Source organism: Tenebrio molitor, chromosome 1, assembly GCF_963966145.1.
Source record: "Tenebrio molitor chromosome 1, icTenMoli1.1, whole genome shotgun sequence".
In the NCBI taxonomy this organism is placed as follows: Eukaryota; Metazoa; Arthropoda; class Insecta; order Coleoptera; family Tenebrionidae; genus Tenebrio; species Tenebrio molitor.
The window spans coordinates 47418241-47446034 of record NC_091046.1 but is presented as its reverse complement, the minus strand read 5'-3'; the positions used below and the strand labels follow the sequence as shown (position 1 = coordinate 47446034).

Below are 27794 nucleotides of genomic sequence, written 5' to 3'. Positions count from 1 at the left end.
CGGAATGACAGTTACTATTGTAATTAATGACATCTGATGACATTTGAATTAAATTTTTACGTGCTGCCAACTGAAGTGTCTGAAGTGTCTGAAGTGGCCATCTCGATTTTTTAAATTTTCGATCTCTACTACTATATGGCTAAGAGGGTGGTTCAGCCGTTTACAATATTTTTTTAATGAGCTTATATTTTTTATCAATCAGAGCGAAGCAGTTCTGTACATTGAGGAGTCGCTTTATCTGGTTTTAAAAGTATAATAAAAGCATAAAGGGGGCGAATGTACCCTCTTTTCCCTAGTTGCAGCCGGTTGTGTGCGCTTTCTCATTGAAGATGTGTACTTTACTTACACCGTTATTTGGTTGAATTCGAGAGGTAAAATATTTGTTTCTTTGAGATCGTCCAAACTCCCGTCGTTGAGTTTCTCCCCCTCGGCTGCGGTTGGCTCGTGTCGTCAAGGTTCCACGTAAAATCCCTTGGGAGCCAATTAGTCGCAACATTTGGACCAACATCGGATGCGTACGGCAATTAAGTTCGTCGAGAGATTGTTTTACCTGAAAACATAAATCTCACTTAAAATTCAATTAAAAAGCGCTCACACACACGAAATTCCGCCAGATCCCTCTCTGGTTTTCGATTTAATTTGAATATATTATCGAGCAATAGAGCCACAACATTCGCTCCGAAACAAAATTTAATTTATCAATAATTTCCGGCGCCGGATTTATCACCAATTAGTCGCGAAGCGGTGAAATTGGAAAAAATTCGAAGCTCGGACTTTTCCGGTCGGGGTGGGTGCTCCGGACACCGGTCAATTACCACAAGACCTGCCCCCGGCTGCATATATCATCAGAAAAACAGTAATTTTTAATTAGGGGCGGTAATTACGACGAGAAGCTGCTTATTAAATACAAATAAAAGAGATATCGATTTGAATCGCATCGCAGGCCTTAATGCATTAGTCAACAGGTGCACACCGGACCCAGGTATCAACGTGTCAAAAATTTCATCTAATCTCCGCATTGTGATCTGATCCTGTCCTTTCTTCACGAGATTATTTTCACGTTAATACCGCAGCCCTCGGAAAAAAAAACAAGACACGAACTGTCATTCGAGCAAATTACTCTGGTTAACACAAACTTTCGGCATTAATATTTATCACGGGATGAATTATTAATATTTAGTAATTAGTCGCTTGTAAGTCCGTAATTATCGTGTAGACGGTAAGTTTTAAACAGGGCCGGATTCAGCCAGGGGATTCGCTGCTGGTCCGCCGGAGCTTTTTAATGGTGCACTTAAATCGACCATAAATGTCCCAAAGTTCCATTCGACCGGTCAAAATGTGGCCGTATTAAGACGTTTTATTTCACCACCACAAAAGTGTATTATTTAAGGTCGTAAAGGCATCAAATAAACTATCCTGTCTAATTTAATTAACCGCGGAGCGGTCGTTAAGTCCGTTAAAATTCTAATTTGTGGCCGTAAAACATGGGAAAAATTTGTTCGAAGGTGGATTGATGGCGGTTTGGGAAGAATTTGTTTTCGCCAAGGCTCTTATTCTCCAATTTTCAAATTTGTACTTTTCAAAAATGAGTTTTTCAAAAAATTTGGTTCGTGAAGAATTTTCGCACAAAAAAGAACAAAAGAAATGCATTTTCGTCGAAAATATGTTTTGGACAAACCAAAACAGGAGTAAATGTGTGTTTTTTTATCAAAAGCGTATTTAAAGAAAAAAATGCTTGTCCCAAATTTCGCCATTTTTTTTACATTATATGGATTAAAAAAATAAAACATTAAAATGTTTCTAAACTCTGTTTTTTTAAATAAACAATTGTCAATTCGTTTCAATGTTGGCAACTCCATTTAAAATTGATCATTCTGGCTGCATTTCCATAGCAACGAAGCAGTGTTCCAACATAATTTCAGAATTTTTGACACTGGCAAAATTATTTATTTACTAAATGAAACAGACTTTAGCATATAAGACACTTTGTCTCTAGACGATCGTGTCTTTTTTCGTCAAAATGGACATTCAAAATTAAAAACAAAAATTTTACTAATATTCATGCAACTTCAAGATGACGAGAATAGATTATACAGGGTGATTCACGTGGACCGTTCGTTAGAAACTTTCTGATTTCCCAAAATCTTATTAGTACAAAAATTGGTAGTCGACCGCTCCAAGTTCAAATAAAATATTTTCAAAATGGCGACACTTCCGGAAATACCGGAAATCGACGGTACCTTTATTTTTTTAAATGGAAAGGCCCCATTATGATTTCATATTTGGATTCGACGTTAAATTTTGAGTGTAGAATGTCCTTCTGTTAACACTTATCTGTCATCGTTTTTAACCTGTCATTTTTTTCGCAAAAAAGCGGGGTTGCGGGGCTTCATTAAAAAATGTGTAACTCCTGAAGCATTGGAAATAAATAATTGATTTTTTTTTAATGAACTGCCAAAGATTTGGCCGATTTTTTACGCTATTAGTGACATTTTATTTATGTTTCATACCCCTACTGCAATTTTTCAAAATTGATAATCAAAAAATGTCGAAAACTTCATTTTAACCTAAATGTGTGCACCGTTTTCATTAAAAATATTTTTTTGTTAATTTGCTTACTTTGTATGTACTGTCTATTGCATGCGATTTTTAAATAAAAACTGAAATAAAACAATTGCTTAATAAAAAAAAGAATATTTTTTTTTTAAATAGAAATTACGCCAAAACGGCTAGGAATAAGTATGCACAATGTTAATAAAAATGGCCTTAAAATTAAATTTTACATTTATATCTATTGTCAGAAATGATAGTTGCCATTTAAAAAAATGAAGATTTCGACATTTTTTGATTATCAATTTTGAAAATTTGCAGTAGGCGTATGAAACATAAAAAAAATTCCCTAATGGTGCGACTGATCGGCTAAGCCTTTAGGAATTCAATTTTAAAAAATCAATTATTTATTTGCAATGGTTCAGGAGTTATAAATTTTTTAACAAAGCCCTGCAACCCCTCTTTTTTGCGAAAAAAATGACAAGTCAAAAATGATGACAGATAAGTGTTGACAAAAGAACGTTCTAAACTCAAAATTTAACGTAGAATCGAAATATAAAGTCAAAATGGGGCCTTTCCATTAAAAAAAATGAAGATGGCATCGATTTCCGGCATTTTCGGAAGTGTTGCCAATTTGAAAATAATTTGTTTGAACTTGGAGCAGTGGATCATGGTCCTCAATTTTCATATTAATACGATTTTGGGAAATCAGAAAGTTTCTAATGAACGAGCTACGTGAATCACCCTGTATTTTTCTTACCAAAATCAAATTTCCCAGAATTTTGCTAAATTTACACCTTAGAGCCAAAAATTTTGCAACGTAACAGCTTGCAGCTTCCATATTGAGAAACTGACTTGTAAATAAGATAGAGATCTGTAATGCAGATTATTTGTATTTCTCTAGTTGGAATTTTGGGAAAATAAAATAAAATGGAAGATATTCTAGTAAATCTAGTGACTTGTTAGTGAAATAAAGACTTAATTCCTATATCACTGGATGTCTCATCAAAATGCAATTTTGCCAAATTTTGTCTTCCAACGTAGACAATTGTTCAAAATATGGTATCAATCAATAATTTTGTTACTGTCATATTTATTATTTAAATGTAAGAGTAATACACACGAAGAGAATGTAGAAAATGTTTAAAAATAATAGTATATGGTATTATCATACGAGACTTAGAAGAAGTATTTTATAGCACGCAAGGGTTTAGGGCACGACGAGCTTGCGAGGAGTGCCATGAAGGAGCAAGTGCTCAAAGTGCCTTATAAACGAGATATCATACAATTTGTTTTTTTGTTTTGTGCCTTCTTAAATGAAAGATTTCAGTTTTAAAATTTGGGGAATTTTATTGTGGTTGGTAACACAAATTTTACAGTTTGCCATTCGATGTTTGACATTTGAAAGTTACCAAGCTTGAAATGTAAATTGTACAGCACTCAAATCAGCTATTAACGCACTCTTTTCAGTGCTGTAATAGCTTTGTTATAAACGCAAATGTTTTGAACAAACCAAAGAATTAATATACATTTTTGAGAATTATTCTGGACACTCAACTATTAAGTGCAACATGAACTCTACTAGCTGTAAAAATTAAAAAAAAATAAATAAAACAACAATAAAAGTCTAGAAAATTTAATTTAAAAGTTTTAAAAGTTCTTTTTTTTGTATTTCACAATTTTCGAAAATGCTGTAATTTCGCGGTCACATGTAGAGCTTGTAGTCTTTGGGTGCCATCAAGTCCAGGGCCATCTTCCTCATCGCCAAAATCCCTTCCACTTTGATGGTCATATACCCCAGAATTGCAATAGGATTGGTAAAGTCGATAATATCGTACTCGTAGGAATCCACATTGTCCTGAAGCTGTATCAATTCGTTGAACGGAACTTCCGCATACCCAATTTCCGTACACGTCTGTATCGGTTTGTCAAAATTTTCGACCGGTTCGCTAATCACCATAAACTTGATAATGTCGTCCCTCTGGATGAGCTCAGCCAACAGCTTACAATTATTGTGATTCCTGTGCAAATCAATCGGGAATATTTTCTTGAAGTTGAAGACGATGGGTTCCTCGGCATTCGCTTTGGCCACACTGAACGGCGTCTCCATCTCTGGTCCCTCGTGTCCCAAAAACGAGTACTCCACGTAGAACTGTCGAATCGCGTCGTTCCTCAACAGCGACATACCTTCCAAAAAGAAGAGTTTCTCGACGGTGATGATCACCTCCGGCCTATACGTTTGCGGTCTCAAGTTGTCGTAAGTTCTCAGCCGCACATTGGCAGTGTTCTCTTCACGCCACTGCCTCCAAATCACATCTTCGGGGTTTTTTCCGTGCAGGATCGCGTTCTCTTGAAGCGTTTGCTTCCAGTTGGCCTCGAACCGCAACCATTTCACTCTTTCTTGGAGTTCGGTGTTGATGTCAGACTGCGTCGTCTTGAGAACTTTGTTACGGTTCAGCACCAGCAGCACGCTATCTGCGAAGTGGTCAAATTCCGAGTCACTGACGTGCACGAATCCAAAATTTTGACTCTTTTTGGAAAACTGTTCGTTCAGCAGGTCCGCCATTCTCGTGGCGGTCTTCTCGTCGGTCTTGGTATCGGGGAAAAGACTTCTCAGGGTCTTCTGTTTGCAGGTGAATTTGTACCAAATGTCCAGATAGGCTATGTTTTCGCCGACGAGGTCGCTCGCGGTACCCGTGAAGTACACCCTGTGTTGTTGCTTCACGTTCACCATTTCTATGATGTTGCTGATGAAGAGTTGAGCCTCGCTCAGGAAGATGTCTGCGTGACCGCACCGTGCGTACAATCTGAAAGAGATGGGGTTCTCGTTGATCCTGTTGACGAAGTCTTCGTCGACTTCCACTTGGTACTTGGCAGTGAAATCGAATTTGGTCTTGTTGTGGTCGACATTCTCGGGCGAAGTTATGAACTCGGAGAATTTGAAGATGAACCATTTGATGGTGATGAAAATGTCACCTTTCATTTCTTTTTTTAAGTAGGCCATACAATGTTTGGACAATTTGATTTGGTGAAGGTACATTTTGAATCTACCTGGGACGGTGTTGCGTGAGGAGATCAGCGAGGAGAATCTCGCGGTGTCTTCGATGGTATCAGCTTCTTTGTCGTTGACATACTTCGTGAGCTTCCCAGGACTGACTTTGATAATTTTGTGTTCTGAAAATGTGTATGCCATGGCTGGAATTTTGATGGAGTAGAAAATGCGTCGATGACAGTGGTGTTGTGACTTGGACCCACTCGATTGTTCCATGACGGTGTCAAATTTTTCTTCACACTTCCAGATTTACGGCCGTTCCCGTTTTGACATCGTGGTGAAGCCGGTTCGGCGTAAATTTCAGGCGATACCATCAGCCCATCATAATTGTTATGAGCCTCAATGTTATCTGGATTTATGCAGCCGTAAGAGTTCTTAATTACGTTATCTAAATAATAAATTAGCCGTCGCGGGTCTTTCACCCATTTCCGAACGGGTTTCGTGGTTTTTTGCCGTTTCTTTTCGTCGAGATAAGTTTATCAACGTTCATAAAAGAACAAAAAACTCGGGGATCGAGATTAGTCCTGGGTGGAATTCCATGTCGTGGGCGAGTTTTGCCAAATGAACATGTTTATTAAAAGTTTTATTTCCTTTAGAAAATAATTAAGCGCCATTATGGATTCAGATTCATGTGAATTAGGCCGACCGAGTCTCATGACGCGATAAATCACCGGGGAACGTTCAGGTGGCAGAAAATTTATCAAGATCGGAGAATTAATATATAACCGACATGCAATTATAATTATTTAAAACGATTAACGATATAAAGGAGTAATTAGTCTATTTTAAAATATATACGGGTGTTATAAATCTTGTATCTTAACGGGCACCTATCCACTAGCGTGTTGGCGCTGCTGCTGATTCTAATTTTATTGGAATTTGTGGTGTTTGTACTTATAATATGCAGATCGGAGATAACACTCTGAAAATATATCATTTCTGCTCTGACGTTTACTGTGTTTTCGATTTATCGCGAATCAACCGCAGCTTTCAGAACATTTTTTTATAATTTATTGCATTAATTATAAATAGGCTGCAGGTACTGCAGAACCCCACCGGTTAAGCTCGTTTTTCTTTTGAAAAATCAAATATTTGAGTCCATCGAGGAAACGAGGAGATAAAGACTAACTAAGACAAACATTTACGCCGTTTTGCCTAGAATCAGGCAAACCATGCAGCCTTATCGACATCCTCCACTCTTTACACGAACAACTTTACAGCTCTTTGCTTTTTCGTTTGTTTTAGTCAAGTCACCACTAACAGTTGGCACTTATAATTTCTCATTAGTACTCGTATTTGTCTTCTCGATACCTTATCAAGTCGCTGCACTTTCAGTACAGATGGTTTGTTTGTTCAAAAATCAAATATTCTTCCCAGATCGACGAAAGAAGAAAAATAAGAGTTGGCAAAGAAAAAATATTCTTATTTGGTCTAAAATTAAACGAAGCTTTCTTCACTTCTTAATTGAACAACTTGTTGTCAATCTTCACCGAGCTACCAAAACTTGATAGTGGTACTGTTTCAAATGAGGGAAGGCGTTGGAAACCGTCAATTGATGTGCTTTTTTAAAGCGTAGATTAATTGGAGCATGATGACAGCTAACCTAAAATTTAAAGCCAAAAAAATCTTTCTTTTTTCCTTTCTTTGCAATGTTTTACATTAAAAATAGAATAACTTAACGATTCCTATTCGCGAAGCAAATATCTAAGGGCACCTTTTGCTGAAAACAATTATGTCCCGATTAAACTTAAACAAATGTCATTCCTGTCAAACGGCGGGAATTTCAAACTTTACACTGTTCTAAACGGTTTAATTTTTCCAACGCTTACTCAGTCCAGGATTTCATTTGAATGCGTGATAATAATTTATCAAGACGCTACATCCATAGTACTATCTATTTTTATTCACCAGAACAACTTTAGAGCAAATATTCATCATCGGTACTACCTACTTGCATTTTATATCAACATTTACAGAATTGTCCTCTTCTTATTCTCTGGGTACTACTACTAGAAAAGATACCACATTGACACTGTCTGCTTGACAGTTTACACCACTATTACTTTCGTTTTTACTGGAAATACAGAAAATAAGAAGAAAAGAAGTAGGTATTTTCTTCGTTTGATTAAAAGATTAAGGATCTTAGATCCTTATCTACCGGATTTCTTTTTTGGAAGATTTCGCACTAGATGTAGAGTCCATTTAAGCAAAAAGAACCCCGGAGCGAATAAAGACCACATGAAACCAACATTACTTTATTTTGACAGTTAAAGTTCACACATTATCTAACAGTCTATACATTTTTGTCACTTATTACATGAACACTTTATACCCTTTGGGAGCCATGAGCGTCAAGGCCATCTTCCTCATCGCCAAGATTCCCTCAAATCTCACAGTAATATACCCCACCACATTCATAGGATGATTGATATCGAGGACCTCGTACTGGTAGATGTCAATGTTGTCTTCCTGTTGGATGATCTCCTCGAAGCGCACCTCAGCATACCCCACCTCTTGACAAGTCTGTATCGGTCTCTCCACACTTTCCAGGGGCTCACTGATCACCATGAATCTAATCACATCATCATTCTTGATCAATTCCGTCAACATCTTGCAGTTTTCGTAATTGTTCTCGATATCGATGTCAAAAGTCTTGGTGAAATTGTACACCATATTCCTGTGGATGCTACTCTTGAGAATGCTGAACGGCGTCTCCATCTCGGGGCCTTCTTGGCCCAGAAAAGAGTACTCCACGTAAATCTGATGCACGGCGTCGCTCAACATCGGATAGCTGTTCTCCAAGAAGTGCAACTTGACGATGGTTATAGAGAGTTGGGGGCGGTAGGTTTCTGGTTTGATGTTGTCGTAAGTGCGAAGTCTGACATTTGCGGTGTCTTCTTCGCGCCACTGCCTCCAGATCACAGCTTCCGGGTCTTTCCCGTGGAGGATCGCGTTCTCTTGCAGAGTTTGCTTCCAGTTGGCTTCGTAGCGCAACCAGCGCACTCGTTCCTCCAGAGTGTGGTTGATTTCGGATTGCGTCGTCTTGAGGACTTTGTTCCGGTTCAAGACCAGCAAGAAGTTGTCGGCGAACTGGTCCAGTTCCGAGTCGGTGACGTGGAAGTTGTCGAAATTTCTCTTGTGGTCGATGTCGGCGCTCATCACGTCAAACATCGGTATCGAACTCCTCTTCTTTACGGCTTCTTCTTTCGTCCTGAAGAACAGTTTCTTTATGTTCTTTTTGTTGCAGCTGAACTTGTACCAGATGTCCAAGTACGCGATACAAGATGCTACCGCGTCTATCGAGCTGTTGACGAAGCGCACTCTGGCTTCCTGTTTTCTGTTGACGGCGCTCAGAAGGTCTTCGATGAAGAAATTTGCTTTGCTCAAGGAAATCTCGTCCGATTTGTTGTCAACAAACACGTGGAAGATGACAGGGTTCTCGTCCAGAGACTCGATCATGCTGTGGTTGAGGTCGAGTTGGTACTGGGCGGTGAAGTCTAGTTTGAGCTTCTGGTTGGTGAGAGCTTCCGGGGATTGAATGAACTCTTCCGAGTCCAAGAAGATCCATTTGAGCTTGATGAACTTGTCACCTTCGAGATTCTCGGCGATGTATTTTCGGCACACTTTCGACAGTTTGATGGACTTGACGTGGAGAGTGAGTTCTGCGGGGACCATCTCTTTGGTAGATACCACAGAAATGATAGATTTTCCAGGCGTGTAGACCATTCCCACCGATTCGATGCCCTCGACATATTTCGAGAGCTTGCCAGGAGTGACCCTCAGGATTTTGGTTTCGGGCATAAAAGCCATGACTGCAGACTGGAATTTAGATTTTTGACAAATTTCAAACGTCAGCGGCGCTCGTGCCCACTTGACTAGTCCTCGTTGCCGGCTGGGGGCGGCGAGATTGTTGATCCGGTGGCACCGCAGCCGTGTTTGTCTACAGATAAGAAATCATTAAGTTACGAAGCATTAGAGCGCCATCACATTTCCGATGCGAGCCAATCACGAGAACAGCATGACGTGGGAATCGCAGCAGTCCGTGACAGCAGCAGCAGCGCCCCCTCTAATGAGCTCCCCGGGGGAGACGGCGCTATGAAATATTCACCGCGTCCACCATTATCCTCCACTTTACCTATAGCCCTGCGTAGGGTTGATGGATTTGTTTTAAGGAACGAATGCGCCCCAAGAACAACGACATATGTCGGCTGAATAATTCAGGCGGGGGTGGCGGCGGCGGGACGGGGGCGGCTCCTCTCCGATGATAAATGCGTGGCGTGTGTCATGAAATATAAAATAAGATATAACCAAAAATGGATGACATACCTAATAACTCTAAATTATAGAGTAATACATCGACAAATCCAGTCACGCAGCCGCTCTTTCCTATTGATATTTTTATATTACTTCGTATCTAATTTAATAATTTAATAATAATATCGGACCTGTCACGCGATCGCCGGAATTTTCCACCTGGGAAAAAATACTTTTTACCAAAGGACTCGTCGAAATGCTTCGACCAGTCGACGTCCAGGTGGCGTGCGATAAACGCCTTACAAATTACACGATGGCCCTTATTAAGCGCCAAAATGATGTAATTTCGTTACTAATTCGAGGAAATTAATTAGCAATTTACGAGCGCTGTTTTGACAGGACCAGATCGACCCGACAGATAAATCCACCAACAATTTCAACCCCGTGTAAAACACACGTTAACCTTGTTCGGTTAATTTTTAAACGACGACAACCCTTAACGTATTTACAACGCCGGCTTAATTAACAACGGACAACGGCCACCAGATCTGGTAAAGATAGCGGTAATTGGGACGCAGACGTCTGTGTTCCGATTCACCAAAAATTATCTCTTCACAACGAACCTGCCAACTAAACTGACAACCCGCTCCTCACGATCTACATCTAAGAATTTTTTCCGCAACTTTTCACAACTCGACACTAATTAACGCCAACCTTGGAACTTTTTTATTAATTTTCTCCGCGCCATGAATTAATCATTATCATTACTCGTTTCCACTTGTGAAACAGAGGTTTATTATTTATGACACGGTTCAGCTTGTCACTCTCTTCGATTTCTTAATTCAACATTAAATTAATGCTCGAAACATTAACTCCTGATAGATAAAATTCTTTGCAACTTTTTCCACAGTTAATCATAGTGTCTGGTAATAAAAGTTGTGTTCAGCATATTCAGCAGGGAATAAATTTGCTGATAACGCTAAATAACACTGCTCGAAGAACACTAAATTTGTTTAGATTTTATCAGTCTGCAAATTGAAAAAAAAAAACAAAACTTTTTTGGCCCAAAAAATTTTGCGATAAGTAATTTGATTCATTACAAAAAAAATCGCAGGTGAACTGATTACAAGATGTGTTGTACTGATACAGAACAAAACTGGGAGGCCTATTTTCGGATTTATTTTTTGTAAATATCTAAAAAACTATGACAGTAAACAAAAAAAGACACAGTCAGGGATCTGCGTATTTTAATTATCTATCAAATGAGTGTTTACTCACCTCGTAAAAACGTTCCACTGGAAGAAAAAAAAGACTGTGTTTTCATCTAATTATAAATTATAAATTAATTATTATACGTTGATTTTATAGAAAAAAAACCGCAAAAAATAACTCCATGTATTTTATTAGTATCGCACATTGTTGTGGTTTTTTAAAGTGTAGATTAATTGGAGCATGTTGACAGCTAACCTAACATTTACAGCCAAAAAATCTTTCTTTTTTTTCGTTCTTTGCAATGTTTTACATCAAAAATAGAATAACTTGACGATTCCTGTTGTCGAGGCAAATATCTGAGGACACCCTTTGCTAAAAACAAACATGTTCAATTATGTCCCGATTAAACATAAACAAATGTGATTCCTGCAGACGGCGGGAAATTCAAACTTTACACTGTTTTAAACGGTTTAATTTTTCCAACGCCCAGGATTTCATTTGAACGCGCGGTTGGGTCCTGGTCCTTGGTCCTTAGTATGAAAACCCTTGCGATTGGACTAGCTTAAAACGCAAACATTGAAAGTTTATTAAACTGGCGAAAACAATTCAAAACAAATTAAATTTATTTATTTTTTGGTGGCGTATTCATCCCCCATAATGCGAAAGCACCATTCCGTAAATTTGTAAAGCACGCCAATTATGACAAGCGTTTCTTAGAAAATTGAATATACCTACGCTGATAAGTAATTTTATGATAAATTGGAATCGCGAAGTTGTTAAAGAGACCAGTCGGTCTGCAGATTGTCACATCTGGATCACCCTTTTCGCCCCGGTTGTTCGGCATGGTCCACAAGAAAATATATCAGAATATAATGATTGTTAAAAATGTCGACATGCATAACAAGTCGCTTTGCAATTTCTCCCTCTTTTTATCCACCCTCGTTAAATAAATTCGAAATCGGGCGGATATTTCCAAAGGTGTTTAATTACCGCTCGTAATTAATTTAATTGGCGCAAATACGGAAAGAAGAGTGGGGGATGTGACCCATCATGTACTCGTAATTGATGGATGCAATTAAGAAGGGCAAACAGCCGAACGGCCCATTAACAGAACACACCATCAATTACTGGAGTCAATCGAATCCTTCGATTAAATCATAATTAAGAAGGACGAAATTAGACAAATCGGGCATTAACGTCTTAATAGCATTATCGGCTGTTGAGCCCCTGCCGGATCATTTATTACGATCCGATTTCTCGGATTCTCGTCCGATTTAATTAACCAGAGAGACATTTTGATTTAATTTCATTTCTCCGCCGAACACGGAAATCTCACAGCCGAAAATGATCTACGGCCTCCCGTCACATGATCCCCGCAAAACGGATTAAATATTATAAATTATGCGGCTTAAACGAATGCAACTTTCCCCTTTCGAGGCGTCTTGTGAGGTAATTTCATGATAATGATAATGGCGGCTTTATCTCGATCCAGTTTCACGTTATTAATTAGATCTCACTACTGAATCATTAGGTGCGTGATTCCATAATTTTTTTTTGGAAAATCGTAATTAACAACGAGCTGAATGTCGTTGCGTCGCTGGAAATGGACGAGATCGAGGCGGATAAATATACAAATATGGTAATCGGATATGTGATTTCATAACTAAGTAATGATACCGATTCCCATGGGTGTGCTGGGAACACCGTACCAACTTACTCCGATACGAGGTTGACACGGTTTCGCTCACCCCCACGTGACGCCACCGCGAATGTTTTATTGTCTCGGTATGTGGATTTCATTTATCATTCCACGTGTGAAAAGTGGAAACTTTAGTCAGTTACAAAATACAATATCTCAGGTACAAACGAGATGCATAGATTGTAGCAGGATGGTGAAATCTACAAATATAAATTAACTAGATAGGGTTTGGCAGGTTAATTTCGAGATAAAACAAGTTTCTCGCATCTTCACGATGAAAACGATATCGTAGAAAAGATTTCACAGCGAAGATAATCTTCATAAATTCTTCCTGGCTAATCAGTAGAGCTGTAACGTTTGGAAAATTGTAATTACGTAGGTTTGGAATTGATAAAAAATTGGGAAACCTCAAATTGGAGAAAGTATACTTTTAAAACGACACAAGAAAAGGTTTTTAAATTGAGAGGACTTCAAAAACAAAACAAAAACCTTTGGAAAAATTCTAAAATTCTTTTTGTGGAAGTCGAATTAGGCTGGCCATCCCTTGTTTCCTTTTGAAAAATTCTTTGATTCTTATCGATTTATTTCAATGATTTTAATCGGAAAACTCTTCTTGTGGACGAAACTAGGATAGAGAAAAAAACAAAATGCGATTCAAAAGAGCAACTGAATAAAGGAATTCAGTTTTGATTCGAGTTTCCTAATTTTATTTTTATGATATATTATTTGTATCGGGTGTTCATTTAAATTTCTCCTCAAAGTAGGCGTCGAGGAGTCGATTGTGAACGCACCACGAATCACGGGTCAGCTGTTTAAATCTAACCTCACTTTTTACGTTGTTTGTGTTTTTCTCTGCAGACTGACGACTGGTGGCGTTCACAATCGACTCTTCAACGCCAACTTTGAGGAGAAATTTAAATGAACACCCGATACTTACTTCGAAATAGATCTCTGTTTTCTTCTAATCAAAAACCAGCTCACAAAGAATAACCTCAAGAGGATGTAACTTATTTAAATTATTTTTTTTACGAATAAAAAATAAAATAACATATTTGTAGCTCTTAACAAAGTATCAAAATCACAGATGGGAACTGTTGTCATTCTTCTACCAACACAACAGGTGCTGGATAAAAGAAGGTTTTCTCATCTTTCAAACTGCAGTTCAAAATGTACTTTCATTGATTTATTTCTTTTCTTTTCATTTATGAAATGTTTTTTTTTCTCTCTCAAGTTGTCTTGCACTCGTCCATTTTATTCTCTGAGCAAGAACAAAACTGATCCTTAATTATATTTATCGAATTACCAAGAAATTGCAAATTATTTATTTTCTTTGTAAACAAAATATTCGTAATTTTTTTTTACTTAAAAATACCGAAAGGCCATTTTTCAATGTTGGTGATTATTATGTTTGTGTAAAAATTATATATTTTCAATTCAACCATCAAGAGTAGATTATTTTTTAAATTAATTTACAAATAAAAACAATTAAGAATTTTTTTCTAAGATCGCGCGTTCAAATAAAATTCTGGGCTGGGAAGGCGTTGGAAACCGTCAATTGTTGTGCTTTTTTAAAGCGTAGATTAATTGGAGCATGTTGACAGCTAACCTAAAATTTAGAACCAACAAATCTTTCTTTTTTCTTTCTTTGGAATGTTTTACATTAAAAATAGAATAACTTAACGATTCCTATTTTCGAAGCAAATATCTAAAGGCACCCTTTGCTGAAAACAAACATGTTCAATTATGTCCCGATTAAACATAAACAAATGTCATTCCTGTCAAACGGCGGGAAATTCAAACTTTACACTGTTCTAAACGGTTTAATTTTTCCAACTTTCTGTTTCTAAAATTTTTAAAATTCAGAATTTTTATGGATACCTGCCCTGCGATGACAAAAACTGAAAAGGAAACGCGCCACCCCACCCCCGTCAAATCGGCAGAAAAGGCAATAAAAATTCAGTCTTTGCCCTTGCCTTGTTACGGCGAATTGGCAGACGAATTATAATCAAAACTCCGTCAAAGCTCGGATAAAAAATCCTCCCGTCTGCAGGCTGATCTGAGCATCGTCCCGAACTCCAATTAAATATCAGCAGGATTGCGAAAGCTCTCCTGTACCTGGACGCCAACGTGTCCCCGTCGAAGAAGAATCAGACCTCATTTAAACTTCTCGAGCATGTTGCGCTCGATTTTTCCATATTGTAGAGATGATTGCTTGCTTTCTGCAGTTGACGGCCTCGGCTGCACGAGAGGAAAAGAAACGAATTTGATCGATTCCGGAAAAATCCGATAAGTCCCGCTCATTAATAAGCGAGCCCGCGGCCGCGGATTAATAACCGAAAACTCTTGTTACGCGACTCGGATAACTCGCGAGATGTTATTATAACGGCCCAAACATATTTCACCTGGGGCTCGTCTCATTATAAAGTTGAAAGCTCGAAACGCCCTGCCGGAGTCTTTAAGAGATTCTTCTAATGCAATTTGCCCGGACTCTGTGTGCGTTTTATTGTTTGCCCGGAATCAGGCGGATTCCTTAACGCTTAATTGTTTCGAATTGGGCGCGTTTATTCAAATGGGCGATGGTATCGCCAGCCCGGAATAAAAAAATTATTAATCAACCAGCGATAAGGGCGACTTTACTACGGGATTATTCAAATAATTACGATAACTTAACGCCACATTATAGCGGGAATTTGACGAAAACGCCGTAAAAACCGCGTCCGGAATGATTTAGGGATGTTGTACGAGGGATATGCTAATAATTCGACTCGAAAAAACTTGGACGCTCATAAATAAAAATAATCTGGCATTATTCAAATTGTTTCGTAATTAATGGCCATGAAATCTCGAATTCATTTCATTGCTTCAAGCGTGACTCACATCAAGATGGGTTTTATACACACACAAAAAGAAAATGGCGCTGACCGCCACAATGCGATAAACTAGTTATCGGTACTGATTTTTATGGTACGAGACTCCATTCAGGAAATAAAACTTCCCTGCCAAGAAAATTTTCCTGCCACCTGATACAGAGATTTTATCGAAATTTATTGATCCACTTTGAAAAAATTTCTACGCTCTTTAAGGAAACTCGATCTGGATGAAAAAATATCAACCGGAAAAAAGACACTTCAGCAAGAGGTTGAAGAACTGTAGAAAGTTAAAATTCAATTTATGTTTCAAAAGCTGCACTTGATAAATAATAATAATAACAATCATGCATAATCTGCAAAAATTTAGAAAAAAGGAAGATGATAACAATAATAATAATGATGCTGCTTCATTAAATAAACCACAGAAAAATATTAACAAGAAAAAAAATGGTAAACAAACACATGCATAATTATCAAAGAGTAGAAATAGTTTCTGATAAAATACCAGAATGATTCATAATTTAATGTCCTTGATGTAAAACGCATTGACAGAGACATTATTACACTTACATTGTTACTGAGTCAGTTTTTTTGTACAAAAAAGTAGATTGAAGACAATAAAAAACATATTTTTTTTGTACTTGGGCTGAATAGGCGTTGGAAAAATTAAACCGTTTATAACAGTGTAAAGTTTGAATTTCCCGCCGTTTGACACCAATGACATTTGTTTATGTTTAATCGGGAGATAATTGAGCATGTTTGTTTTTAGCAAAGGGTGTCCTTAGATATTTGCCTCGAGAACAGGAATCGTTAAGTTATTCTATTTTTAATGTAAAACATTGCAAAGCAAGAAAAAAAGGACAGATTTTTTGGCTCTAAATTTTAGGTTAGCTGTCAACATGCTCCAATTAATCTACGCTTTAAAAAAGCACAACAATTGACGGTTTCCAACGCCAACGCAATATATCTATTAATTTCTTATAATTAGGGAGAGAGTGAGAGACTAGTTTCGAGGATGTTTTTTCTCCACTCGGTATATGGTCCTGGAGGTGTTGTCTTAATCCGTGATTTATCTGTGTCGCCGCTCCCGCAATCACGCACTTAATTATCGTCGTCGCCCGTTGCTGAAGACGCCGCTAATTATCCGAAACGTGTAGAAATCTCCTATACCGTCCATCCCCCATCCCCCGCCCCCAGATATGTTTTAATAAAAGTGTCAGGCCGCATGTAATATCCGGTGAGCAACCGCATTGTTATGAGGCACATACCCCGAGAAATGGCGGCGTTATTTTTATATTTTGACTCCCCTGTTTTTGTTCGTCTGATCCCTAATTCGTTTTGCGCCCCGGCCGGCGGGGGCGACGCGGGCGGGGACGCCGCCCACCCACTTATTGCTATTCCATCTATGACTGCAGGCGTCTTACATCGGGGGCTGATCGATAACTCTCCCTATTCCAAACGAGATTTCGACGTAAGCCCCATTCCTGATATTCAGCCGGGACCGCCGACAACGCGCCCAAATATCATTCCGGTAATCAGATTGAAGCTGCCGCTTCGCGCCCGAAAGATGGAGGATTCCGGGCTTCCGGGGAAAATCCGGACGCCACCTCGGACGGAAGCCGCGGATGTGGACGAGGCACGCCCGGCATTGTTGTCGCGAAGGTGATGTGGATAATCAGATCTAAGGTCAACAGAAATGCCGTGGCGAATCGTGGTTTGACATTTTCTAATAACCTATTGTAATATCGCACCGTCGCGCTGTAACCACACGTCTGGTGGGTGACGACATTTTTATTCCGTATTATTTATTTACACCGTCTTCACGCACGATTTCAGATTACTCCTTCGCCCAAGAACTTGCACTTTAATTAATTTAAACAAACAACGTACAATGGAACTGGTTCCAGTCGACTTTAAGAAATTTTCTCGCTCGGAACAAGAACGCTTCTAAAGAAAATCTTGCCTGAGAACCACCCTCCGAATCCGCGAAATTCGCCCCGGAAATTCGCGTTTAATCAAGACGGTCGCTTATAATCCGTCGTGATTAGCCGTTAATGTTTTGATGTAATTCCGCCGTAGTCCCGGGGTTGGGGTTTCGCCCCTTTTCCTCCGATCGACGAGTCCTCGAGCGTCTCCGAAGGAAACGGCAAACTAGCGAACTAGGCTCCGGGGCACGATTACAACAATTACTGCAGTTTTAATGAGTCGCCCTCATCCGCCAGGCCTTCGGCACACCGTTGCAATTACTCGAGGTGCAACACTGTGAACGCTCCAGTAAAAGAGACCTGGCGGTGTTAATTGTTCCATCGCATGCGGACGTAATCGCGGCTTGGCGATTCGACGAAAAGACAGACCGTCGATGCAGGATTCAATTAGACGAACCCGAGCTGTCATTAGCGTCGTCAACGAGGCCCGGAGGCCTGGTAGGTGTCGACAGTTGCAATTGGTCTCAAAAGGGAAATAATAAATAAACTAACAGAAGAACCGACTTCTAAAAACTTTGTTTAAGAAGTGTAGCAAGCTTTCGCAATTCACACAGATGTTTTGACATCTTGAATGTCTCGTACGCGCGTTCAAATGAAATCCTAGGCTGAGAAGGATTTGGAAAAAGTAAACTGTTTAGAACAGTGTAAAGTTTGAATTTCCCGCCGTTTGACGCGAATGAGATTTGTTAACGTTTAATCAGGACATGTTTGTTTTCAGCAAAGATATTTGCTTCGAGAATAGGAATCGTTAAGTTATTCTATTTTTAATGTAAAACATCACAAAGAATGAAAAAAAGAAAGATATTTTTGGCTCTAAATTTTAGGTTAGCTGTCAACATGCTCCTATTAATCTACGCTTTAAAAAAGAACAACAATTGACGGTTTCCAACGCCTTCCCAGCCCAGGATTTCATTTGAACGCGCGACCCATGAGGGACTCTTGTGCACCCTCGTCGACCAAAAACTTACATAACTTTTTATTTTTCTCATCATGTTCTTTTCTCTGTAATAAACACCTCATTGAGTTGCAATTTTTAATTCTCGAAACATGTTTGTACTTTGTAGTCTGTTTATGAATATCTGATATTTGAAATTATTCCGACGGCTCTTCGCCGTAAAGTTAAATTATCCGCCTATATCCTCAATATATCATTGAGTATGCAAATGCAGAATAATACGGATCAAAATAAGGTGTCTTTGATACAAAGTATTATGCAAATTTGAAAGATTATAGAGTACAATTTTATTATCATCACCCAGTTTTGCAATTTTCACAATTTATTACAATTTCATAATTTTTTTCTTTCCGTAAATTATTAACACTCTAACCAGCAAATTACCATTATTTGTCTGCACTCAATTTGTTTTCTTTTAATTGGTAACGGATTCCATCGTAATTAAAATTTACGCAACGAGGTAACCTTGAAATTCACAATTGTTCTTTCTCTCACGAAGAGTGGATATTTAATTGAAGTAACTCGAACTCGAGTATTTATTTTTCATGTCTTGGCGAATACGGATGAGGTGATATCTTAAAAAGGAAGAATACTTTACTCTAAACTTCCTGAAAAAAATTTCCCAAAGAAAAAACCTTTCCATATAATCACTATTCACGTTGTTTTGGAATAATGGGAGGCCATGATTTATTTTTTAACGTTGGACACACTGTTTGATTTCCGTCACTAAAATGCCTGACATGCGCATCTATCAAAATGAACATAACATCTTGCTGAATATCCCGCGATTCTATTACAAACTAGTAAAACTGACAACAATGCACTAGACATTGACGCTATTTATAACCTCAAACTTAGAAAAACAGCTTCACTACCAAATTAAATCATGGCCTCCCATTATGCCAAAACAACGTGAATGCATTTTATGCTTTTACACTCTTTTAAAAAAGTCATTATTGTGTTCCAACTTGATTTTCTTCTCATTATTTCCTTTTACCAGACTCTCGTAATTGGTTTGTCGTTTCTCGAGTTTCTTTCCCTGACACTTATTTGATATTTGTTTTTTAATAAGTTACTGTTTACACATTCTATCTTAGCATAGTTTTTATCATTTGTTTTTTTCTGGACGTGGAGCGCTAGCTTTTTGCCGAATAATAATACGAATGTTTCTCAACGAACGAAGTAAATCGATGTTGGTACATTTCATATTTTTAAATTCATAAATATTTTTTTATTCCCTTGTAGCATCTCTTTTCGGTGCTTCCCACGTGAGTTTAAATTTAGCTTCCACCACTATATTCAGTCTTTTAAATATTCTTTAGAGATCTGTAAATATCGTCGCAACACATGATCACCGTTTAGATGTTAATTTATAAATGTGTAACACATTTTGTATGAAATATTGTTATTACATTTCTACCTTCTGTGCTGTTTCATATTAAAACTGTCGTCGAATTGTTTTTTTAAGCGAAAAAAAAATTAATTCTGACATTTGATTAGCGCTCGTTCTCGTTTCTTTTATTCTGGATTATAACGAGGCGATATTAGATATTTCCCGTGGAGCTTTCGACATCTTTCGACCGTGATGATTTGATATTCGAAACCTTTTTTTAATTATTTATTTATTTTCTCAGAGCTAGCGAAAAGGTATTTGGAGTAATATCGCAATATTGCATCCGGTCCGGAGGGCCCTTATCGTCCCTCTCGGCTCGACTCCCCTTCGACGTATTTGTGGATTTTAAATTTGTGTGTGTTCGCTTTGGTCCCCCGTTCGCGCGTCCTCCCCTCGCCGCCCCCGTGCGGTCGTCCCGACATGTTTTTGTCTTGATTAAAGAAGACAAGAAGGCCGAATTACTATATCATTCTCCGTTTTTCATCTCTTCCTCCTGTTTTGACGTGTTGATGAAGTCGGCCGGAATAAGTTTTCAAAAGCACCACCGGCTAAACTTAAATGTGATGCATTATGCTAGTGACAGCATGAAAAATAGTCACATTTTAAACGGGCCTTCGGATGTTGCTGCGGCTGCGGAGACTCCTCTGACGCGCTAATCAGGATTGATGGTGCTTCCTTAAGACGCGCGCCGCCGCTGATGATGAGGAATAACGCACAGAGGACAAACGCACTCGGACAGGATAATTGAATGCCGAACACGAGAAAAGATTTTTTCTCCTCCTTCATCAAAAGAAGGAAGACGCGGCTGGGTCCGGCCCTGCGCCCCATATGCCGATTTCCACCATTGATAAATCAGCAAATGCGATATTAAAGTTTGTCGAAGGGGAGATTCCATAACGAGCTTTGGAAAAATTCCGCCCCCGGCCATCGAAATTACGAAATCGTCTCTTTACCGTTCCTCCCTTCGACAACCCTCGCCGCGACCCGTCGTAATTTATTTAAATGAATTAACCGAAATATTTTGCTTTGGCGACATTAATTAAAGATAAATATCAGAAAAGCTATAGCCGGTCCGTTTTATTTCCATAATTAATCAGTCCGGACCATCCCCCCCGTTCTGAAATATTCATCCGACTAAATTAGGCCCACATTACGTATTTAGATACCCGTTTTACCTGTAAAACAGTTAAATAATGAAGGAAATGTAAACGAGAGACATTCTTAACGGCCATTTCGCGTAGTTTTGATGGGACGCCGAGCGTCGCCGACGTGCGCAAGCGTAAGCACACCCTCCGTAGTCCTGGCTACCGAGGGTGCGGGAGTCTTGAATCGCGAGGGCGAGGGCCACCCCACATACGTGACCCCTGGACGATGGGTGAGACACACATGGGCGCCTAAAATGGCGACCTACGGGGCCCATCACAAATACAAAACCAATAAATAAACAGGAAACACAACAGAATTAAGGGAAGAGTCCACTGCACGCAATAATCATCACTACGAATATTTTCCGGTGTACTACAAAGATCAGCACTAAAACCTCTATTTTCAAAAAATAGAACAAACACTTTTATCACATCACAATTGAACGATTTCATGGAGTCGATGTTGTATTAATTTTCAGATCGGTTTTACAAGCTGTTTCAATCGAAAGAATGTTAAGAAAATGTTGGGTCATATTGGGGGCGAAGAAGTGAAGAGGTCTCAAGAGCACGCCATGAGGCATTCACACCGTCTGTCCAATTTGTTAAGAAGTTTATTGTTGGAAAAAGCACAATACAACAAATGTATCAATCAAAACAATCGCAGCTAGTTTAATTGAATTTGTTTCTGCCCAGAAAAGATTTTTTTCCAATTTGTCAAAATGCGCTTAATTGAAGCAACCCCTGGAACCGACACTTTGGTAAAAACTGAGTCTATTTTGAGCACTTTACCTGAGCGGCTAGCTCCATTTCTTGGCCTTCTCCGAAATTTAATCATCGTTTCGAATTTCTCGGAAATTAAACCGCCTTTTCATACCCGCGAGTCTCGTCCACCAGATATTATCAAAGAAGATAAATGAATGTAGAACACCTGCATAAGTGAGCGGCTCTCCCGTCCGCTTACGTAAATCGATAAATTTTTGACGTGGCAGTGACAGTTTCGGACCACCTGTACACACCGACACCCCCACCACGCGGAAGACATTTAGTCGCGATGTCGCCGACACGGAAACGTCGAGATGACCAGGTGATGGCCGTGGATCTACTGAGAGAGTCGCTCCGGCACCACCGAACTGGTGCCGACGGTTCGTTTTTGTCTGGTTTTTTGTCGCGTTGGTTTTGTTCTTGGCACACATGGTGGAAGGACCCTTGGGCGCGCATTAATGCGATCTGCATACGCATATGTGCGTCCCGTGGCGCAAGACATTTCCTACATTTGCATACACGGACGGCGTCTAATTTATGCCGGAGCACACCCTTTTCTTTTACTCGATCGTTCATCAGGATTTGGGACCTAGATCAAACCGGAAACGAACACCGCCTCATTTGCTTATTTAACTAACCGTTTTGTTGATCATAATGGGGCGACTGTTGCACTACCAGAGGTCGGGAATTCACCCCGGGGGACGGAGAACTCAATTTTTGCTCTTGCACTACGACAAGATTTTACCAAAACCTTCGGGAGCTGATTGATCCAACCGAAAATCAAAAGAAAACTTCACTAGATTCGGATTTTTTGGAAATTTTGAGATTTGTTGTTTCATAAAAATCTGCAAAAGTCCAGAAAAAAACATTTGGTCAGCCGAAAAGTCTCATACAAATGTTGGACGTAGGTATTTTACAGCGTTCCGACTAATGAAGCACTCGGATTCGCCTCGTGCGTGAATCCTAGATTTTGCACTGGAAAATGCCCCTACAGTACTCTAATGTAAATATGTCACTATTTTTTAATTTTGCCTTTATAACAAAGCTATTACAGCACTCAAAAGAGTGCGTTAATAGGGGATTTGAGTGCTGTAATAGAACCTGTACAATTTACATTTTCAAGGTTGGTAACTTTCAATGTCAAACATGAAATGTCAAACGCCAAATCATGCTAAACAAACGATATAACAATAACTTCAAATTGAACTTTCAAATGTTCCACTGTAACATTTGTGTTACCAACCGCCATAAAATCCCCCAAATTTTAAAATTGCGATTTTTAAAAATGGGATAAAAATGTGCAAAAGAGAAAATTTTGTGTATGATATCTCGTTTATAAGTCATTTTGTAGCATTTACTCCTTCATGGCACTCCACGCAAGCTCGTCGTGCCTTAAACCCGTGCGTTCTACAAAATGCTTCTTATAAGACTCGAATTTCATAATACGAAACCTAAATATTAATTTCAAACTTTTTTGGACGACACAAAAATTATCACGTCCCTTTTTTACTTCATATTTGAGATTTTCGTGTTAAAACTATCGAAAAAGGGAAACAGGTGGTTCTACTGAGATTTTTTGCCATTCTTCAAAATCAATCGAAAAAAAATTACACCGAAGTTTCCACTTTATTTGGGTGAGATAATTATTTTGAATATTGTTTCAAAATAGATCTCTTAATAAAAATTGCTAGTTTAAAACGTTCAAAGCTCAAATTTGCTCCCTCGTATTTTCTGCTCGATCAAGTTGAAATTCAGTTCCGGAATTTTGATTTCCTGTAAAAAGAAGCTTTTGTGATGACTGTTCTGTAATTTGTTTGGGCAATTTTTGCTAAATGAATTAAGAAAAAATGTCTTCACAATTCCAACTGACTCGGCGTATTTTCAATAAGACTCTTCGTTATTTGTGGCAATTTTTTTATTTTTTTATGATCAATCGAGATCTCTGGCCTGCAGTTACGCCGCTTGATTATTACCTGTTTCTTCATTTAAAAAACACCATTTTCAAGGAACCTGTCCACACAATTGATGATTTGAAAAGCAGAATGAAGGAAGAATGCGACCGAGTAACCCCTTAGACATTGGTGTGATGGTGTGTTGATCCAAAAATGTCACTTCAATTCTATTCAATTTCTACAAACCAAATTTTTGCGTAAAATTTTTATTTTAAATAAACAATTATTATTTGCATTGTATACTTGCCGCGGCGACCAGCTGGAGTAATTAACTGGCGTGATCTTCAGGTGATTTTCGGGGGATGGTTGAAGCAGCTCAAAGTATGCAGCCGAAATTTTAATCCAACCTTAAAGTAGTAAGATTTAAATTTCCCGCACAAAACAAAAATTTGGCGAGGCAGTGTAAAGTCCATTCAAAAATCAAAAAACCACTAACGTCGCATTTTCCTCGATAATTACTATCGGCAACGCTGTTTAGTGTATAATTTGGTGAGAATTCTAATTTTGAGGTTAAGTATTTATTAAGTGCCTTGTTTTTCTGGGCATGTTTAAGCAAAAATAATAAAAATTAATAAATAACTGAATCGTATTGAGCAATAATAAAACAATTTGAACGAAATTCCAACCAATTGAATTTTATTTTGAATCAAATGTCATAATTTATAGTTACAAACATTGAAAGAAAAAATAACTACCTAGGGTTTTTTAAATTTTACCAACCTAAAGCAACAGGTGGTGGTTTTTTGATTTTTGAATGGACTTTAGATCAGACTTTTCATGACGTCGCTACGAATTATCACGTGAACATCTCGTGATCACTCCAGTTGTTCGCCGCGGCACGTATAGTTATGAACTAGAGTATATCTTCGCACCCTGCGACAAGGCATTCCGGCCGTAGTAATGACAATATTTACTAGAATACTATGTTAATATATTAAATTATCATGATTACGCACTAGTACTGTTATTATAGTTTTTATTACATTAAGCAGGTCTAAAAGCGAAAAAATAGAGTCATTAAACCAACATCAATAATTAGAGGCCAAGACGTATTAATGAATATATTAGCATATAATGAGCCCCGTTGGAGCGATTGCCCCCGACCCAATCGTTCCGACCCTCGAAATCAGGTGGTAACAGGTTGCTTAGAAAAGGTGTTGCCAATAGATCGATTATGTATTTAAAATATTGACAGGCGGAAAAGCTATATCTTTTGTCGGAACTACCTGTGCTGCTCTGGGGTGAAAACTAATAATGGCCCTTTGAGAGGCCCTTGAACTCAGTCGAGCCCGGGGCGATCCGGTCGTTCTCTTGAAAAATGTTGTTTTTTTTTGCGATCGCGTTGACAAAAATCCGTCGGTCGAGGAACGGCTGCCGCGCCCCCGGTATTCTAATGAGCATATGTCCGCACAAAAACTGGTCCAACCATCATCCCTTTTGTTATAATGAGCGCCAACATACAGCAGAGCCATGGGAACAAACATCCAGTCGAAGCTATTTGCTTAAGAAAAAAACCCATTTAGAATTTTTTATTTCATAAAGGGGTTCACCTACTGTCTTCCTGTTAATGTATGCATGCCCTTGCATCTCATTATGGGAGATGGGCGCTGTTCTTATTATGCCGAGGCACAGAAAGCCCATTTAGAAACGCACACCGTGAGAAGGCCCTCGTAATTGGACCAGGAAGGCCCTAACCGGAAGCACTCGTATCGTTTACACCGCCAACTTGAAATTTCTCGTTTTTAACGGAATAGTCGGAGTCCTAGTGCCCCTCCCGGCCAATTACCCTGCCACTTGTTGACTGCTCGGAGTAGCGTTCCGCGCGACTCTAACAATGCCTGCAATTACTGCAACAGAAGTGACTTGCTCATTATCTCCAGATTACTGAGACAATCCCGAAGAGGGGCGCCATCCTCGCCGCTAATCCGCCGCTAATTCGACTTCGTCGCGGCGCCTCGTCGCCAAAATTAACCGAGATTCTTATTTTCCCAACTGGAAACAAACAACTTTCTTCCATTAAAAGCTCTCGGGATCGGTTACTCTGCCCCCCATTTGCATATGGACAGGTATCAATTACCGGTCTAATGGAATCTGCATGCGGACGTTGATGGCTCCCTGACAAGGACCCTACCTGCAGTAACCCGTTTTGTTCTTTTTTGCCGACGACCCCTCCTGAAACTATGCCCGTCGAATTGCAATATGCAAAACACCTTTTGGATTGATTCTTTTTTGTTGTTGGTGAGCTTTTGTATACTGCGAGGGAAATAAATTAGTGCAGCCGGCCGTTCCTCATAATGACTTGAAAGACTGTTCCAACGGTAACAAATGAGATTTTTTTGGGCCCTTGCAGCTTCGAAGACCGAAGAGTTGACCTTTATATTTGTATTTTTGCGCGAGGTGGGGTAATTATGCAAATGGCGGTTTAATAAACCGGAGCCTCGATTTAACAGCTCTGTTGGCAAACAGTTTCCGGAATCTGCGATGGTGAATTAATTCTCCTTTGATGTGTTCGGTGCATACACCTGAGCGGGAGAGCGAGAGAGACCAAGAGTGGCCCCATTAATAATTCCGGAGTGGTAAACAATTAATTCGCCGCCGCCCCGAAAACACCATTTAACAAGTGGCCAACAGACAATTGTGTTTTTTTCGATTTGCCGCCGCTCTTATTACACCGTCATTATCTTTCGCTTGTTGCAGGATTACACGCGAAATTATTATGATCCTGATTGGTACTTTTCGAGCGTAAAATTTTAATTTGTGTAATTTGATTTTAAAACCTTAACTTCTTTAAAAGTTTACGAAGTTATTATTCCGGAGATGTAAAAGTTGTAAAGTAAATTATAAAGGAGGAACGGCGGGGGATGGCACAGTGGAAGAAACGGGACAAAGGGAGTTCGTCTGTTACAATTGCAGGTTGACTCTTGATGACTCCCTCCAATTAGTCCTAATTAAAAAAATGCATAATTGTACTCGGTTTAAGCGAGTAATGACTGGGGCCCTGTAAGCCATATGATACTATGCGTATTGCTCAATGCTGGTTGAAATGTTAATTATAGTATATTGCACGGCGTCATCAGGACAACGGACCGGCAGTAAGCTCCTCTATTCGGCTCATTATTCGACAAATTCTAATAATGGACATTTAATGACGGGCCCCGAATTCGAATTACTCCGAGGGACCGGTTAAGAGGCAGATTTTTCGCAAAAAGTAGTCAAAAAAACTACAAACTAGTACGATAATAAAAACGTGTAAAGTAAACATCAAATAACAGCTACCGTCATTAGATCGGTGAAGTTAAGCAGTTCCGCTAACAGTCAATGTTTGGATGGGTAACCGCCTTCGGTTGTACACTTTTCAGGACTTGGGATTAGATCCTGCATCCTGCAACTTACAACTGTTTACTTTTTAACACTGAAGGGCCATCTTGCGCTATTTTTGACATTTGCCATCTGATCTGACATCCATGGACCGTTTCTATGGTGTCATGTGTCTTAATAAAAAAATAAATAAAAGTTTCAAATAAAATGGGAACTTATAATTTATTTTCTGTAAATTAAAAGCTTATTATGCAAATTGAAATTTAAACTTGATTTATTACTGTTTCACATTTTCATTAAATTTTTAAGTATCAGTAATGTAAGTATTAACATAAAAAAGATGATAACAAGTGTATTTATCAAATTCGTTATCAGCGGATCGGAAATGTGTTGATATAATAGTTGTGTTAATTGGTTTCAATCTAAAATAATACTTTCAGATGTTATCTTCTTCATAAATATTTTATTTGAACTATTTCTATTCTAATCATTATTTTAGGCCTGAACAGATGTTTTCACCTCTTTCAATTTTTTTCCTCTAAATAACGAAACAGTATTTTCATTAAAATATGTATATCATTTCAACTATAGCTAAAAATGATATACAGGGTGTCGCAAAATTAACGTACTCCAAGTGGGGGGTCTTG

The 27794-nt window shown here is 38.8% G+C and overlaps 1 long non-coding RNA gene across 1 annotated transcript in view; it reads right to left on the bottom strand.

The window, feature by feature from the left end:
• LOC138140520 (uncharacterized) overlaps window positions 1–25645 on the bottom strand; it is a 32397-nt gene extending 6752 nt beyond the window's left edge. The window contains exons 1-3 of the long non-coding RNA XR_011162555.1: window positions 25384–25645; window positions 25056–25330; window positions 347–550 (exon numbers count right to left, since the gene is read on the bottom strand). This is a non-coding gene — a long non-coding RNA (uncharacterized lncRNA). The remainder of the gene's footprint in view (window positions 1–346; window positions 551–25055; window positions 25331–25383) is intronic.
• Between the last annotated feature and the right edge of the window lie 2149 nt (window positions 25646–27794).